General features: G+C 31.4%; 1 long non-coding RNA gene and 1 other non-coding gene across 6 annotated transcripts; both read right to left on the reverse strand.

The window, feature by feature from the left end:
• Window positions 1–3,056: 3,056 nt before the first annotated feature.
• LOC137837386 (uncharacterized) lies at window positions 3,057–5,088 on the reverse strand. Of its 5 annotated transcripts, none has more exons than XR_016520621.1 (4): window positions 4,762–5,088; window positions 4,241–4,499; window positions 3,694–3,792; window positions 3,057–3,615 (listed from the first exon to the last, which is right to left on the reverse strand). It is a non-coding gene; the product is annotated as an uncharacterized LOC137837386 (long non-coding RNA). The 5 variants fall into 5 exon arrangements; XR_016520622.1 differs by having other exon boundaries at window positions 3,694–4,036; XR_011085448.2 differs by lacking the exon at window positions 3,694–3,792 and having other exon boundaries at window positions 3,057–3,292.
• LOC137838970 (small nucleolar RNA U19) lies at window positions 3,855–3,982 on the reverse strand. Its single transcript, XR_011085576.1, has one exon. It is a non-coding gene; the product is annotated as a small nucleolar RNA U19 (small nucleolar RNA).
• Window positions 5,089–16,161: the final 11,073 nt, after the last annotated feature.

Here is a 16,161-nt window from a genome sequence, read left to right on the forward strand (position 1 = left end):
AATTAATAAAAAAAAAAAAATTAAGATAACCAAGTATTCTTTTTTAAATAATCATTCCTGGCTAAGAAAAAATAAATTATTAGTTTAGTGATTCACAAATGACAGGATTGTTCAATAAAGAGGAATAATGTCTTTTGTTGCATACAAAGTTTATGCAATTTCTTATAGTTTGTTAAGTGAACACGAACAATGTTCTCTTTGAAGCTTCTAAGGAAGCAGTTCTAAAGATTAGTGCAGTCAATGCAAATCCATTTCTGGCTGTTGAACAAATTTAGCTCACTTGAATGTCTTTGTTATATTTGGTGAACTTAATTGTGAATGATGCATTAATGTGCTTTCTGCAACATTAATTTTTTTTTTTTTTAATTTTTTACGTAACATCCCAATATCCAATAGCTTGATGTATGATGAAAGTCTTCTCACATTAAGTTTCTCAAATAAAACTAAGTTCCTCATTCAAATTTAATATAGAGATAAACCTATATCGATAAGACATGCTAATTCACTCTATTATTTGATAATCTTTCTTCTGCAAATTAAAAATGGGGTTTTGAATGAGTTTTAAAATTGAAAATCGAATAGAAACATTAATAAAAATGAAACACAAAACAAAATAATCAAATAAACAATACATTGTTTATGAACAATTAAACTATAAAAATTGAAATTAAATGAGATTATGTAAAATAATTAATCCTTTATATAGTAATTAATCTTGTGAGAACAAGTTCGGATTTAATCCTATAAAATGGACTGGTAAAATAAGTATTAATTTATATTTATATATTATAATTTAAATACATTCTTTAGACAAAAAGATCTTAAATATAATTTTTAACTCAAAATTATACATCTTAAAAATATAAAACTATATATTTATGAATAATTTGATGAAGGTTAACTTTTATAAACTTGTACTATTTATTGATCTTCTTTCTTTTATTAAGAGTGATGGTAGTCCGTTGGTTAAATTGATTAAGCTAGTTGTGATAATCTTTTCCTATTTGGATGATATGGCGTATGAAGAATTATGCTCGTTTTCAGGATAAGATTGAGGTTTCTAGGGCTATTTTGGTTATTAAAGATTTAATTTGTCTAAAGCTTCAATGAAGAATGATATGTTCGATTTCAATGTGCTCAAGTTTTTTGGTATTAACACTCGTACTGGTAAAGTTCTACGTCCTCTTCCTGTTAGATGGGAGTTTCCTTCACCAGGTTGTGGGTTAAATTAACATTGATGGGGCTCTAGGGGTTATCTAGGTCTTGCCGCTTGTGGAAGTATTTTTCGTGGGAGTATGGGGGAGTTTATTGGAGCTTTCTCTGCATTTCTTGACGTTCGAACTGCTTTGGTTACTGGATTTTATGGAGTTATATATGCTTTGGAGGAAACTCAAAAGTTGGGTCTTACTAATATTTGGCTGGAATGTGACTCTGCCTTGATTTGTGTTGCGTTTACTACTAGGACAAATATTCCTTGGATGCTTCGTAATCGGTGAAATACTTGTCTGAAAAAATCAGGTTTAGGGTTACTCATATTTTTCATGAAGGGAATGCGTGTGCTAATAAGTTGGCTAATTTATGATTTATTCATAGAGAATCCTTTCATTGGTATAATAGACTTCCATCTAGTCTGTTCTTAAAATTATTTATTAATAGGTATAGTCTATCTATGCATCATTTTTGTTAACATAAGAGTTTTGGTCTAGTCCCCCATATTTTTGTATTTTTTTTAATAATATTTTTTTCATATGATGGTAAATGATTGTTGTTACTTGAGGTGTCACTGAGATGTCAAGTAGAATAGTGATTCCTAACATGAAAGTTTTTTATAAAAAAAAAACAAAAAAACTTATACTATTTATTAGAATAAATTATATTCTCATCTTCAAATAAATATACATATTTTCATCATAAAAATAGTTTGTTTATCACAAAATAATTTTGTGCTTAGTGAAAATTTAGGATTGCGCTTTCATGAATTAACAATGCTTTTGTCGGGCAACCTTAAGTATTATTACTTGTTAGATTTTATATGTTTTAACAATAATAGCATATAATAAGTAGTTGTTTCTATTTAATTATTTCTGCAAAGTTTTGCAGTGATTCATTTTGTAGTTTATTTGTTGTTTAGGTATTTTGAAAGTGTGGATAATTTAAGAAAATGGTGAGGGTGATGCATGTTGAGTTGGTTTAGAGACTTTGTTAGCTGGATTCACTGCCCCTTCCAATTATATGTAATTTATGAACATCCATAATTTTTAAATGGACTAACTAATCTCGTTATTTTATTCTCCCTTGTTGGCCATGTGTTTTTGTCATGATTGAGAACTTGAAAAATACATTTTTAATTGTTCACAAAACTTCCATTGGAAGAGAATTGAAATCATAGCTTTAGATGCATTTTGCACCTATGATTGGGCGTTACATGATTGCTTCAAATTCATGGTTGATTAATAGGGAGTTACAATGCAAAAGTTTCACAAAACTTCATTTCCCTTAGACATGAAGAATTCTTTCAAGGTTGATCGAGACTTCCTTAAGCTATTTAGGGCCCCATAGAGCATAATCTTATATAAAAAATCAATTTAATTTTTTTTTTCAAATACATTCTTAGTAAATTTTTTATTACATTTATAAAAAGTTGTGAAATGATTAAAAAATTGTAAAAATTACCATGTCTGAATAAATGACAACTAGTTTATCTATTGTCGACCATTCCACAAAATGTGAAATCCGGAGTATATTTAATTATGATTATATTTCATGAGGATCCAGGTATTTTAAATAATCTTCCATTTGTAGATTAAACTTGAAAATTGTAGACTATTCCAAATCTTTTAACAATATGCTAATCTTCCAAATTTAACAACATCATGTGATATATTATTATATAAAAGTACACATAAAAATTAATTTTGACTATTTTCCAAATAAATTTTTTAATATTTATTATCAACTGTTAAGATTTATGACATTAATTAGTTTTTAATTATTTCAATTTTAATTGAACTATGAACTCTTTTAAGGTTTGTTGACTAAATATGCCAATAAAAACATTGATCTAATGAGATTAACATAGATGAACTTCGTAATGTGTAAGAAAGACTAAATTGAAAGGCAGGTATTCCTTTCAGCCTTTCCACATACACTTGCATTGGGGTTACTGAGGCTCTCTTCTCATAGTCCTATGGAAGAAATAAATACCAGAAGAAAAGGCTAGCTGCTATATGCATCTCTCTGGAGAAAAGGCTAACTGAATCTTCAAGAGTTGTTGCCACTCTAACCAACGACCCTTTCAATCATCAAAAAATAATTATTAGTTCAAGAGGTATTTCTAGCAATGTTCAAAATCATTTGCATTTCTTCTTTGAATATTCATATATATTAGGTAAATGCAATGCAAATTTAAGAAATAAGAAAATGTAATCTTTGATAATTTGTAATGGGCAAAGGATATGCAAAAAAAATGTCGGAATCTTAGATGAGAAACGAACAGGGATACAAAAAACTGTTCATTTCCTTCAAAGGACCCGGTGGGTGGAAACCCTTTGGCTCTTAGCCTCCGTGCGAACCGAAAGACAAACAGTTTGAGTTCCTTCAGCTTTCTGATGGAGGCTTTATACATATAAATCATAAAAAATGTTAATATCGAAATATAAGGAGGGAAGGAACATGCGAGACAGCGGTTCATACCCTCAAATCTATTCGAATAATCGAACCATTTCAACATTTTATATATTTTATATGTGCCTCTGTCTGGACCATACGACACTTGTTCATCGTTTGGATATTCTGAAGGCAGATTCAAAACAATAACAAAAAAGTCAAAATAAAATAATTGATTTATTGAAAAAAAATGTGAAAAGCTGCTTGAGGAACAATTGATAAGAAAGACAAAGAGTCCCTTCAAAAGGCCTTTCTCTGAAGGGATCCAAACGCGAATTCGGATCCGATTACTGTGCGCCTCCTAACTAAGCCGCGTATGAAAGTTGGAGTTTTCATAAGGCTACTCAAAGAGGCAGGTTCAGGAAGTGATCTTGCAAATGGATAAAATTATATGTTGTTTGTTTAGAGTGCTTTCGAAGGTTGATGAATTTGGAATCGTGCGCAGAAAATAAATGAAGAATATGAGTTACAGTAAACGAAACAGAGAGTTAAAGTGACACAACGATGTCAAATTGTGTTGTGAAGGATCTCATTATCAATAAAACCAAAAAAATTCAACACATAGAAACCTCACCTTTGCCTTCTTTGCTTGCTTTACAACCCCAACAGCATCAATTTTCAACACCTTAGGTTACTCAGCACCCTGCAGGAGCTCCCTAGCAAAGGGAAATAGTAACGTTAGCTCAATCCCCAGTCTCCTCTTGTTGAGACTTCCCAGCCAAAACCAAAAGCTTAGCAGCAGGATGCTGAACTTCAAGTTCGTTCACAAGTGTCGCTGAGTCATTCGTGACAAAATAGGTTGTCTAAGTGATTTATAACCATCTTATCCATACCTAAAGCAGATCAAACAAACGATTACAAACAATCTAAAACTATCCAGACAAACCCTTCCTTCTGTAAACACCAATCACCAACAGATTCATACACGAACTTTCCCAGAACCCAAAATGAAAAATTCCCTTAATAAAGAAAAAAAAAAACTACTCATTATTTTATCACTCCTCAAACTTCCAAGCACATTACATTTACTCTTAGTACTGCATAAGGAATAAACGATAGATCAACAAACATGAAAACGTACACATACCCACATACCATTGGGGCCAAGGGAAGTTCGAGTGATAGTGGAAAGTTGTTTGCAGGCGTCGATGTTCTTGAGAACGGCCTCATCGAGACCAGAAAGGTGTTTGTGGCCTTCCTTGAGCATGGATTGAATCCCATAGGGTTGAATGTTGAAACCCATGTTCTTGCAATTTGAGAATACCCTAACCCTAAAACCCTGCAAATGCTAACTTCTCTCTTCAACTATCAAACTTTTGCGGCTACACTGCCTCGCCACTGTCTCACTAAACCCTAATTATTTTGAACTACACAAATAATTGCTTTTATAGAAAACTAGTGATTATTTTTTATTCTTTTATTAGACTAAAATATAGTTTATTCTTTTTTGTTACTTTGAATCGCAATTCTGTCTTCTTATTTTAAAATAAAAATATTTAGTCTTGTAATTTTCCAAAATTAATGATTTTTAAGCCCATAGTTGAAATTAAGGTTTTGAAATTTAGAATATTAAGGTTGGCTTACTTTAGTCTCATACCTTAATTACACTTTTTTTTATATATAAAAACTCTCTTATAAAAACATATAAACTAAATAGATACATCAAATAACAACAATTATCTATCAAATAACAACAATTATCTATGATAACATGAAAAAAATGTTATTAAAAAAAAACAAATACAAACAAATATAGAGGACTACACCAAAATCTATATATAAAAAATTTAAAAAAGTAATTTTTAATTTTTACTTATATTATTATTAACGCCTGTGTGTTCGCATTTTTTATTTGTATCATTACAACACATGTGACACCATTAAACAATAAACGAAAAAGTCATCATCAATTGTTCCATCTGTTGAAGATGGTTGCTGCTCCTTCAAGATTGTGTTTGATGAAGACTTCTATGTACATTTCATTTGTATTTTGCTTTGCTTTAAGTGTGTCTTAGGTAGTGCTTAGAGGTTATTTAAGAGTAGGCTTTTTGCTGAGTAACTCACCTCATAACCACTGGCCATGTGATAAGAACAAACATAAGTTTTCTTAAATTGTTTTTCACATGTTTTACAAAAAACACGTTTACTGCATAAAAATAAATCCGTTCTTTTCTAAATAAACATATTCATTTTTACACTGATGCCTTGGCTAAGTCTTGTGAAAATTAGAGTTTGTGCATCATGTATTTTGACTAAGTCTTTTATCTTTCAAAACGACTGTGTTTCAAACAGTTAAGCTTTTCTATTTTCGTTTTGAAAAATAAATCTGTTAATCTGTAAATGAATAGATTCTTTTTGTATCTGGTGCCATGTCAAGCTTAAACGATTTTTAGTTTTATCTCAGCACCAGAATGGTTGACTAAGTCTCCTCACTTAACAAATTCTCTAACTGCTTTTGAAAATAAATCTGTTCATTTTATTTTCAATCTGTTCATTTTATAACAGCTTTAACTGATTTTCAAAATTTTGTTATAAGTTAGTTTTCTATAAAATGAAAACTTGTTTCTGAGTTTAAACGTTCGTTCATACATTAGCAAAAACAAGTTTTGACAGCAGAGAATTAAGAGTTTACAAAGGATTAGCATTTGTTCTTCAAAGATTTCAAAAATCACAAAGTGCTTGTTCTTGGTTTGGTTCCAAAAGCTTGGTGTGAGGTGTTGCTACTGTTCTAACAATCTTGCCTACTGGTTTAAGGCAGATCTTTGTATCCTCAATCAGGTGTAGTCGTTTCACTTCTCATTTCTTGTAATAGTTTGGTTGAACACTCTTCTTGATAGGTTTTCTTGGAGAGTGTGTGTGAGCTGAAATAGGTTTTTTCAACAAGAGTACCTAAGTTCTTGTAGGTTTCAAGAACAGTGGGAATTGTACTTGGTTGTACTGTGTTTTAGTGATTTCCACCTGGTTTTGGTGAAGACTGGATCTAGCTCAGTTGAGTGAACCAGTATAACTGCGTGTGTTCATTCTCTCTCACTCTCTGCAATTTCGTTTCTGCATAATTGATAAAACAGCAAAGAAATAAATCTGTTCAATTGAAAATAAATCTGTTCTTTCTGGGCGCTGTGCATACTGTTCTTAATTTCTGGAAAACTGTCTGGTTTCAATAAGAACACTGATAATCTGTTAAAGGCTAATAAAACAGGTTGAGTGTGATAGATTGCCTCACTAATTGTCAAGCCCTTAACTGAACCTAAATCACATTATTTGATATTAAGGTTTGCTGTTTTTGTGTTTCACTGTTTTCAATCTAATATCAGTGTGTGTGCATCTGGAACATCTATCTGCATAATCTTGTGATTAACCTTGCTGTATAAACACTTTTCAAACAAAAACAGTGCCTAAATAAATCTGTTCATTTTCACATAAATCGATTTATTTTCTGTAAACTGTGTTAAACCCCCCCTCTTTAAAAGGTCAATTCACCCCCCCTCTTGAACTTTGACACTATTAAACCCAACACCATCAACATTAATCAAGAAAAATATTTTATACAAAAGAAAAATATATAATGAAATATGTTTATCTTTTCTTTACCTTGGACCCGCAGATAGACTTAGTCAAATCATTCATATCCTTAAGTACGTTTTTCTACCTTTCAATTTTTTATTCAATGAACAAAATTCTACTATTTTTTTATTGTTTTCTTTAATATTATGTTATAAGTTTGATTAAATTGTTGTCTTCGTGTATTTTGTGTCGTTACTTGTGTCAGCACAATAATCACAATATTGTCATCGAACAATGCCAAAGACATGTATAAATAAATAATAAAAAAAAGTAAATTCAGACATTATATTTCCATCTTATACTTTATAATTGAAAAACAACACTTACTGGTTGGTTTCGTGGTTCTGAAAGAAAATTACGATTTCTCATATTTTGAATTTTGAATATGAAAATAAAAAATGAAAAAGGTGTTTGGGGGATAAAAGTGAAGATGAACGAGAGAAAAATATGCAATTGTACAATGTTTCTCAATCAACCTCACTTTGTGTTATCTCTTTTGTTATCCTTTTGAGATATAAAATTAAAATGGTTCACAAAATGACAAGTATCTCCTCTCATATATTTTTAAAATAATAAATAATAAATAATAAAATAAAATATAAATATAAGGATAAAATTGAAATAAAATAAAATGACAGTTAAATAGGGGAATCCTCTTTAGATATAGGTATAGATCATTTTTTTTCTTTTTCTTTCATTCTATTGGATTTGATGTAAAAAAAATAAAAGAAAAATAGTGTATGTGTGGAGGTCACTAATAAAATCATTGTAATCACCTTAAAAATGTAAAATACTTCGATTAGAATGTGTCAAATTAGAATAATGTCTTAATTAGATGATTGCATTAAAATAACTATATTCTTCTTAAAATTAGGAGACTAATTTTACAATGAGAATAAACCCTAAACTCTAAAACCAAAATTATAAAATTTCAAATAGAGGATCAAAATTGTATTTTAGCCTTTTAATTATAAAATTGATATACCGATCAATATTTCTTTTCAAAATATTAAAATTTATTTTTAGAATGAGACTTTCAGTCTCATGATAAGTTTTAAAAATGTAATCAAATGAAAAATATTTAGTGTGGCCTATAATAAAAGTTATACTAGTATAAATTTTGTAAAAAATAATGGAGGAATCAAATTCACTAAATAATGGTAAGTGAGGGTCATAATTACAATCAAGATAAAAAAAAGGAAGATATTTTTTTTTTCTTTTATGTTGCACTCATTCTTATGCATTATCTGTGATTTGTTTTTCTTTGAAGATCTAGCATCATTAACGAATTATCGGTGATTTTAAGTAATCCTGGAAGATTAATTATTTTTCGACGGTTTTGTAAGCTCTCGTTACTTTAGGGATTTTGTAAACCCCCATTACTTCCAGGGCTTCTGCAAAATTCAAACTTCCATTACTTTAAGGGGTTTTGCAAACCTCGTTACTTTTAGGGGTTCTGCAAATCCCCATTAATTTTATTTTTTGTTTTTTTAAATGGTTTGAGTTTTTTTAAATGGTTTGTGTTTTTTATAATGGGTTGTTTTTTAATGCATATAAATCCTGAAAGAACCGAAAAATGATAAAAGGAAAATATTTTAAAATTTTAAAAAGTAAATTGGTTTCAAATTTTTGCATTTTTGATCTTAGAGGAAGAATGTAAACAAGTTTTCTAATAGCACATATAGGTGTGTATATGGAATTATCATTTTAATTTGAATATATAGAGACTATAAAACACATAACAAATTGTTTACTCATTAAAATATAACAAAAATCACATAGTCATTACTTCAAATTACAATGGAATGAGAGTATTTTAGGCCCATTAATGTCCAACTAAGTTTTAGGCACTATTTTTAAGAAAAGCAGAATATTGTCATTAAACATAAATAAAAGGTAAAAAAACACTGTCTACCAGTTTGATCTTTAGTCTATTGATCATCGTCAGTTCATTAGTATCTTATTCCAAATGGATTAAAAATATAGTAATTTACGAAACTACTTATAAACATTATTCTTGACACATGTTCATTTTAAACAATCCAATAGAATCTATAAAATGTTGTTATAGTTAATTGAACTAATTTTAAAGAATGTATTTTTTTTTCTATCTTTCCAATAGATCTTCAATTATTTGTAAATTATTCACAACCAATCAACGTTGCTTGCAAAACCAACCAGATGCAACAACCTTCATTGATTGCCAACATCATTGAAATATTGTTGCAAGAAAAATATAAGCATTTTAATTGATGAATACCACAAGAGAAGTCGTCAACATTGACATGTATCACAATTTTTTGAAAGATAAATGTTTATATAGAGATTATAAAACACATAACAAACTTTGACAAAAAATAAAATAATAATAGTCAAACAAATTATAGTATATTAAATAATATTAAAATTGATGAACTATATTCAGTCATACAAGAAAAATATACAATCATAAAAGGTAAAAGTGATGTGCAATATTAGAATTTCTTACATCAAACAAGTAGAGAAGACAATTTAAGATACATCTTAAATAATTTATGTTTTTTTATAATTTTTTTACAATATATAGTAATGACTCAGACATTCTTTAAACAACAGACTTAAATTAACGTATGCATTTTTTTGTTAGTATAAATATCTAGTATTTTTTTCATTCTTAATAATAGGACACGTAATAAAAATGCAGACGCATAAATAATATGTAACTACATTTCAGGATGCAATATTTATAAAAAATAACTCTGCTACATATGACAAATTAAGTTGTGATAAGCAGAATACTTATAAAATAACAAAGTTACCTGCAAAATATTAATGGTATCTAAACTTTTGAATTTTTATTTAAGATCTAAATAGAAAAAATTACAATTAAACTTACTGAAAAACAAAGTTTATTCGTGATTCTGGAAAACAGAAATGTGGTTAGGGGCACTGCTATAATTGTAAGCTTTTTTTTTTTTTTATATATAATTAGTGTCTGATAAAAAAATGGACATTATGATATTCTAGAACTTGAAAATTGTAGGTTTTCTAAGATTTCTCACCTTCTTTATAGACACATAAAATTATCCTTTCTTTGAGATTTAGTAACATTTTAAATATAACACTTTCTTTTACTAGAGTCTTGATTTTTTGACAACTTTAAATAAGTTGCTCCACCATACAACTGTCAACGTGGTAAAAAAAATATTATTTTATTTGGATTGTGGGACTAGACAAAATCTGAACATTTAGTGTTTAGGGTGCGGTAGAATGTGAAATTAGGTTTTAAGAAAGGGGTTGAGTTTAGGTTTCTTCTTCTCCACCACATCGTCTTCCAGTTCTCCGCAACCTATTTGTTCGAAGTTGTCCGCAACTTTTATGTGCAACGACATTCGTCGTCATCCTAGGTGCATGTGTTTTCAGGGTGGTTTGGCGGTGGTGTCGTTTTCGATATCCTCCTTTCACGGTGGTTGGGTGGCGGTGTCGTCTTCAACATCCTGTTTTCACGGTGGTTGGGCGGTGTTCTCCTCTTGGACATCCTCTTTTCAAAGGTAATACATTTATTTTTTTCATTTGTTTATTAAGTGAAACCTTGATGTTGTGTGATTTTTGTTGTTGGGTCATTCCTGTTATTTGTCCTGTGGTGACCCTTGTATGAGTCAAAACTGATTTTTTCCACAAACTGTTAAGATAAATGACTTGTTATAGTTCTGAAGTATGACTTGATTTTTTTGTGGAAAATATTGTTGTTGGAAATATGTGTCTTGGTGTATAAATAATGCATAGTGATTGTCTGGAATGTTAGGTTCATGAGGTACCAAATTTTTTAAGGAAATTCTGTAATGTTGACATGGATAAGAAAGGTAAAAAGAGAATGTTAGTGTTATTGTTGATGTTGGTTGGGGAGGGGCACGAGGTGGGGAGAAAGTGGGTTAAATCAGTTTTTTATAGGTCATCAAAGTAGGATAGTGTGAAGTAATCACAATGTTCACTGAATTTAGAGGGTTGCAGTATGTGGTGACCCTAATAGGAGTATGTGGTGACCCACATTACAATTCCTGCACAGACCTAACTGGGGAACTCTTTTTTGAAATGTCAATTGTGTTCGTGTTGGTTAGGAAGGGACACGAGGTGGGGAGAAAGTGGGTTAAATGAGTTATTTAGAGGTTGTGAGAGTAGAACCTTGTGAATTAACCACAAAATTTAGTCAAGTTAGAGAGTGACAGTATGTAGTGACTCTTCAGGGAATATGTGGTGACCCACTTTACACTTCATGCACAAACCCAATGAAACTTGTTATGAAAATATGAAGTGAGTGTTCATGTTTGTCCGGATGGGCATGATGTGGGGAAACTTTTTCTGAAAATGGAAAGTGAGTGTTCATGTTGGTTGTAGTGGGGCATGAGGTCGGAACAAAGTAGTTTAATTGAAGTGTTTAGAGGCCATGAGTGTAGACCAGTGTGAACTGGGCACACAATTCATTCAACTAAGTGAATATAATCAAATGGTGACCCTACAGGGAATATGTTGTCACCCACACTTCACTTCCTGCACATACCTAGGGAAACTTTTTCTGGGAATGGGAATTGAGTGTTCGTCTTGGTTGTAGTGGGGCATGAGCTGGGGACAAAGTGGTTTAATTGAGGTCTTTAGAGGCCATGAGTTTAGAGCAGTGTGAAGTGGGCACAAAATTCACTCAACTAAGAGAATATCATCAAATGGTGACCCTATAGGGAATATGTGGTGACCCACATTACACTTCGTGCACAAACCAAGTGAAACTTTTTCCTGGATATGGGAAGTGAGTGTTCGTGTTGGTGAAGGGTGGGCCATGAGGTGGGGAGAAAGTGGGTTAATTGGGTTTTTTAGAACCCATGAGAGTAGGAAAATGCGAACTAACCACAAAATTCACTCAACTTAGACAGTTGCAGAATGTGGTGACCCTAGAGGGAATATCTGGTGACCCACATTATAGTTCTATGACAGAGGTAGGGTAACTTTTTCTTAAAATCTTAGGTTTGTTCTGTTATTAGTTAGGGTGGGGTGGGGAATAATGTAAGGTTTTTGTCCTTCTTATGTTCCTTGTGTTGACCCAAAGTCAGTTTATTGCAGAAGCACATTTACAAAATACATTAACTATGAATTGTTTGATTTTTTAAAGATTGATGTTCTTTCATTGTTGTTTGGTTTTGAATAACATATTCATTGTTGATTTTTTATGTTTTGTAGGATATAATGGCAACTCAAGAAAGTAGTCATGCAAAATCTTTTGTGAATGATAAGGTTTTGATTTCGAATATGCTTTATTTTCTTAGGCATACGATGACATCACATTCTTAGTAAAGTGTACATGTTTTTATAAATGCAGATCATTAGGCATTATTGCAGGCCTAAATTTTTGGGAAGTTTGAACAAAACCTTAAGTGCTGAAGAAAAGTTTATTATTGAGTCAACCCCCTTTGGTTGGCTAATTATGTTGGATGGGAACCTGAAATTGAGTCGCTGCCTTTTAAGGGAGTTATGTACTAGGTGAGTGGAGAGAAGTCATGGTTTTGTAGTTAGCTCTAGAGTTGTCCCATTTAGTTTGTTAGATGTTTGTTTAGGTATAGGTCTTAGAGTTGTTGGAGACAAATTTGACTTAAAAAAACAAAAAACAATTGTAAGAGTAGGAGTTTTTTCAAAAGTAGTCATGTATCTGTGAAAATGATTTATGATGAAATTGTTAAACGTCACAACGAATGTTCCATAGATGACTTTTGCAGGCTGTACATCTTGTTAGGAATGTCAGAGTTTTTATTTCCAAGTAGAATGGGTTTAGTTCCTGGTGGGTTGTTTAGGGTTGTGGATGATCTGGGTGAATTTGGTAGGTTCAATTGGGGAGGTTTAGTTTATGACTTTTTAGTTCAGAGTTTGTGTTTAGCTTCAATGTGTATGAGGAGGAAAACTATGCTACAAATATCCATGTTCGTGGTTGTGTGTACTTGATGCAGGTAATTTAAAATGTTTACTTCGTATGTGTAATAATTCGCATACATTTTCTGGTTACTGACATTAATTTGACATGAATTGTGTAGATATGAGCTCTTGAACATTTGTTCTCTTACAAGCGGCAAATGCTGAGGATTTGAAATAGATATCCTCGTATCACACATTGGATGAATGTTAGGCTGGGTGACATTGAAATTGCATCTGGACTACAACAGAATGTGGTGTGTAGAATACATTAAATTTTTTTTATTTAATGTACAATACTTAGTTTTTTTTTTTTCATTTATGTTGGTATTTGTTGTCTGTCTGAACAAGTTATTGCGGAGTTATCTGCGTCCAACAAAGAGTTGCAAAAAGAATTCATTGTACAAGCATTTGAGGTAGTTCGACGTGAATTTACAACTGACATGTAAAAAAAAGGACTATGGTAAAATGAAGGTGAAAATAGTTGATATGCTTCGCCAAGCAAAGGAACAACAGGTTGTCATCAGCAATTTGGATAAGGAGTTGAAAGAGTTACAAGAATTTTTAAGTGCACGTGCAAAATCTTATGTGCGTGATAGTCCTTTTGTAGATGATGACGAACATCTGCAGACGTTTTACGTTGATGATAAAGACGAACCCGATGAGCAAGGCATACCTGAAGGACAAGGCTTACCCGAAGAGCAAGGCCTACCTGATGAGCAAGGCTTACCCGAAGAGCAACATGTACCCGAACAACAAGACGCACTCGAAGAGCAAGACATACCCCAAGAGCAAGACGTACCCGAAGACCAAGATGAGGGAGAAGAAAAAAGTAACATATTCACCTGAGTAAGACGCACTCGAAGAGCAAGACATACCCCAAGGCACACTTGTTTGTACTATAGTTATAATGAAAGCCACATACCTTAACAATGTTGTTTACGATTATATTAAGGTAGAATGCTCTTTGATTCGGACTAAATATGGCTACCTACAACAATATTAATGCTTTCATGAAATATGATATGGACTTATTTGAAAAAAAAGTTTTATGGAAGATAAATACATTATTTAGCACTAAGACTGATCCTACTGCAATTTGTGATTCAAATTTTGGATCTTTTAACACCTTTGCCTGCATACTTGCTCTAACTGTTCCAGTTGGATCTTGTAACAAAGATGTGTATAATAGTCATTTTTGTGTTGCATAAAGTTAAAGGATCGAAAGAGTACATAAGTCATATATTACCTTAATAGATATTAACATGTCTCCTAAACCATTTGGTTGGCATTCTTTCACAACACAAGTAAGCAAGGGAAAAACAAAATGTTGCTTAATGTTAGCCAAAGAAGATATCTGCTCACAATCATGTCCATCAATTTGTACTTAAAATAAAAACAAAATTAATTTTTGCACACCAATAACTGTTAAACTGAAAATGATTGTCATAAATATTACCATGAAAGTGAAAAAAATGTTGTGCCCAATTCCATGGGTTGGAATCAAAATCATGCCTATGATTTTCGTAAGCTATATTGTTTAAAAATTCTTGAGTGTTGACTGCTTCTTTGAAGTTGCGATTAACGATAACTGCTTGCACATTACCAGCTGGACCTGGAATGAAGCTTGTGTTGGTGTTACAACGACGCATGAAGTTTGCAAGGTCACTGGTGTCAATGTCAAGGTTTTCCCATTGCTCCATTGAGAGTGATATTGAACCCAACAAAGCTAAAATATGACTGAATAATGTTTTGATGTTTCAAAACATGCAATATAGTGGTTTAACAATGGTTTCTTCTTTGTCTAAGAAAGAACCATCCAAACGACGGTGGTTCACTCTTCAATTTGACATATCTATAGCATTTATTTGAAACACTTTTTATGACAACATTTATTTGAATTTCTTTTTATGACAACATTCATTTCAACCACTTTAGATTAATTATGACATTACAGTGGTGTTTATTATTTTGGCACAATTGTCACGTCAGCACAGTGGTGGTTGAGTTACCTTAATGCAACTCATTTCCCACAAGTACCACAATTTTCGTGGCTTTATTGCATATAACACCCACCACCTTCCATTCTCATCTTCCACCACCAGCATTTGGCCTTTTGCAGCGTCAAACATTTATTTTTCTGCAGTGTTGTTGAAGGTGGCACCCACAGGTATTAATATATTCAGTGCCCATCAACCTCCTTCATTCCATGTACACTAATGAGTGCATGACCCACATGTTAGGGTATATATTTAATTCACATGCATTTATTAGAGTTCTACACAATGTTAGGGCATTTTAATTAAATTTTTCATTATTTGGATGAAGTTCATGCATGAACCTTCATTTTTTACGCCAAAACATGCAATATTTGGACATTTCACATGTACAGGAAAACAAAATCCTACTTGTTATTCTATTTCCAAAAACTATAATTTTGAACAATGTGTTTGTTTATAAATAATCTGTAAAATGTCATGACAATATCAAGTATGGTTGCATATGAGTTGTGTTAAACCTCTTAAATGTGTAATTTTTCGCACCAAATATTGTGGGACCTTATTACATATTTTAGTTCCAAAGTCACAAAAAGAACCTTAGTTTTGATAAAAAATTGGACATATTTCTTAACAAATAACATGTGTTAATTTGCGATATGAAATTTGTATATAATGTAGCTTTGGATAAACATGAATAATATTTCTCTTGATAACATTTCCTTGTTTGAAGACGGTCAACCTTCGCAAGAAATTCATAACATAGGTTCTGATGTTAATGATGTTAGTGAAATAGTTCTTACCGGAGGCATGTCATTTGATAATGCAGATGTTGTTAAAAATTTCTACAGAGAATATGCCATCAGAAAAGGATTTGGAATTAGAACAAGAAGTTCAAAGAGAAGAAAAGACAAAAAATTAAGATACTTCATGTTGGTTTGTGCAAGAGCGGGAAAATATACGTCATCCAACAAAGCTAAAGTGTTACTGAATAGTGTTTTAA

The sequence above is a fragment of the Phaseolus vulgaris genome, chromosome 4, assembly GCF_051622355.1.
Source record: "Phaseolus vulgaris cultivar YP4 chromosome 4, ASM5162235v1, whole genome shotgun sequence".
Taxonomy (NCBI): domain Eukaryota; kingdom Viridiplantae; phylum Streptophyta; class Magnoliopsida; order Fabales; family Fabaceae; genus Phaseolus; species Phaseolus vulgaris.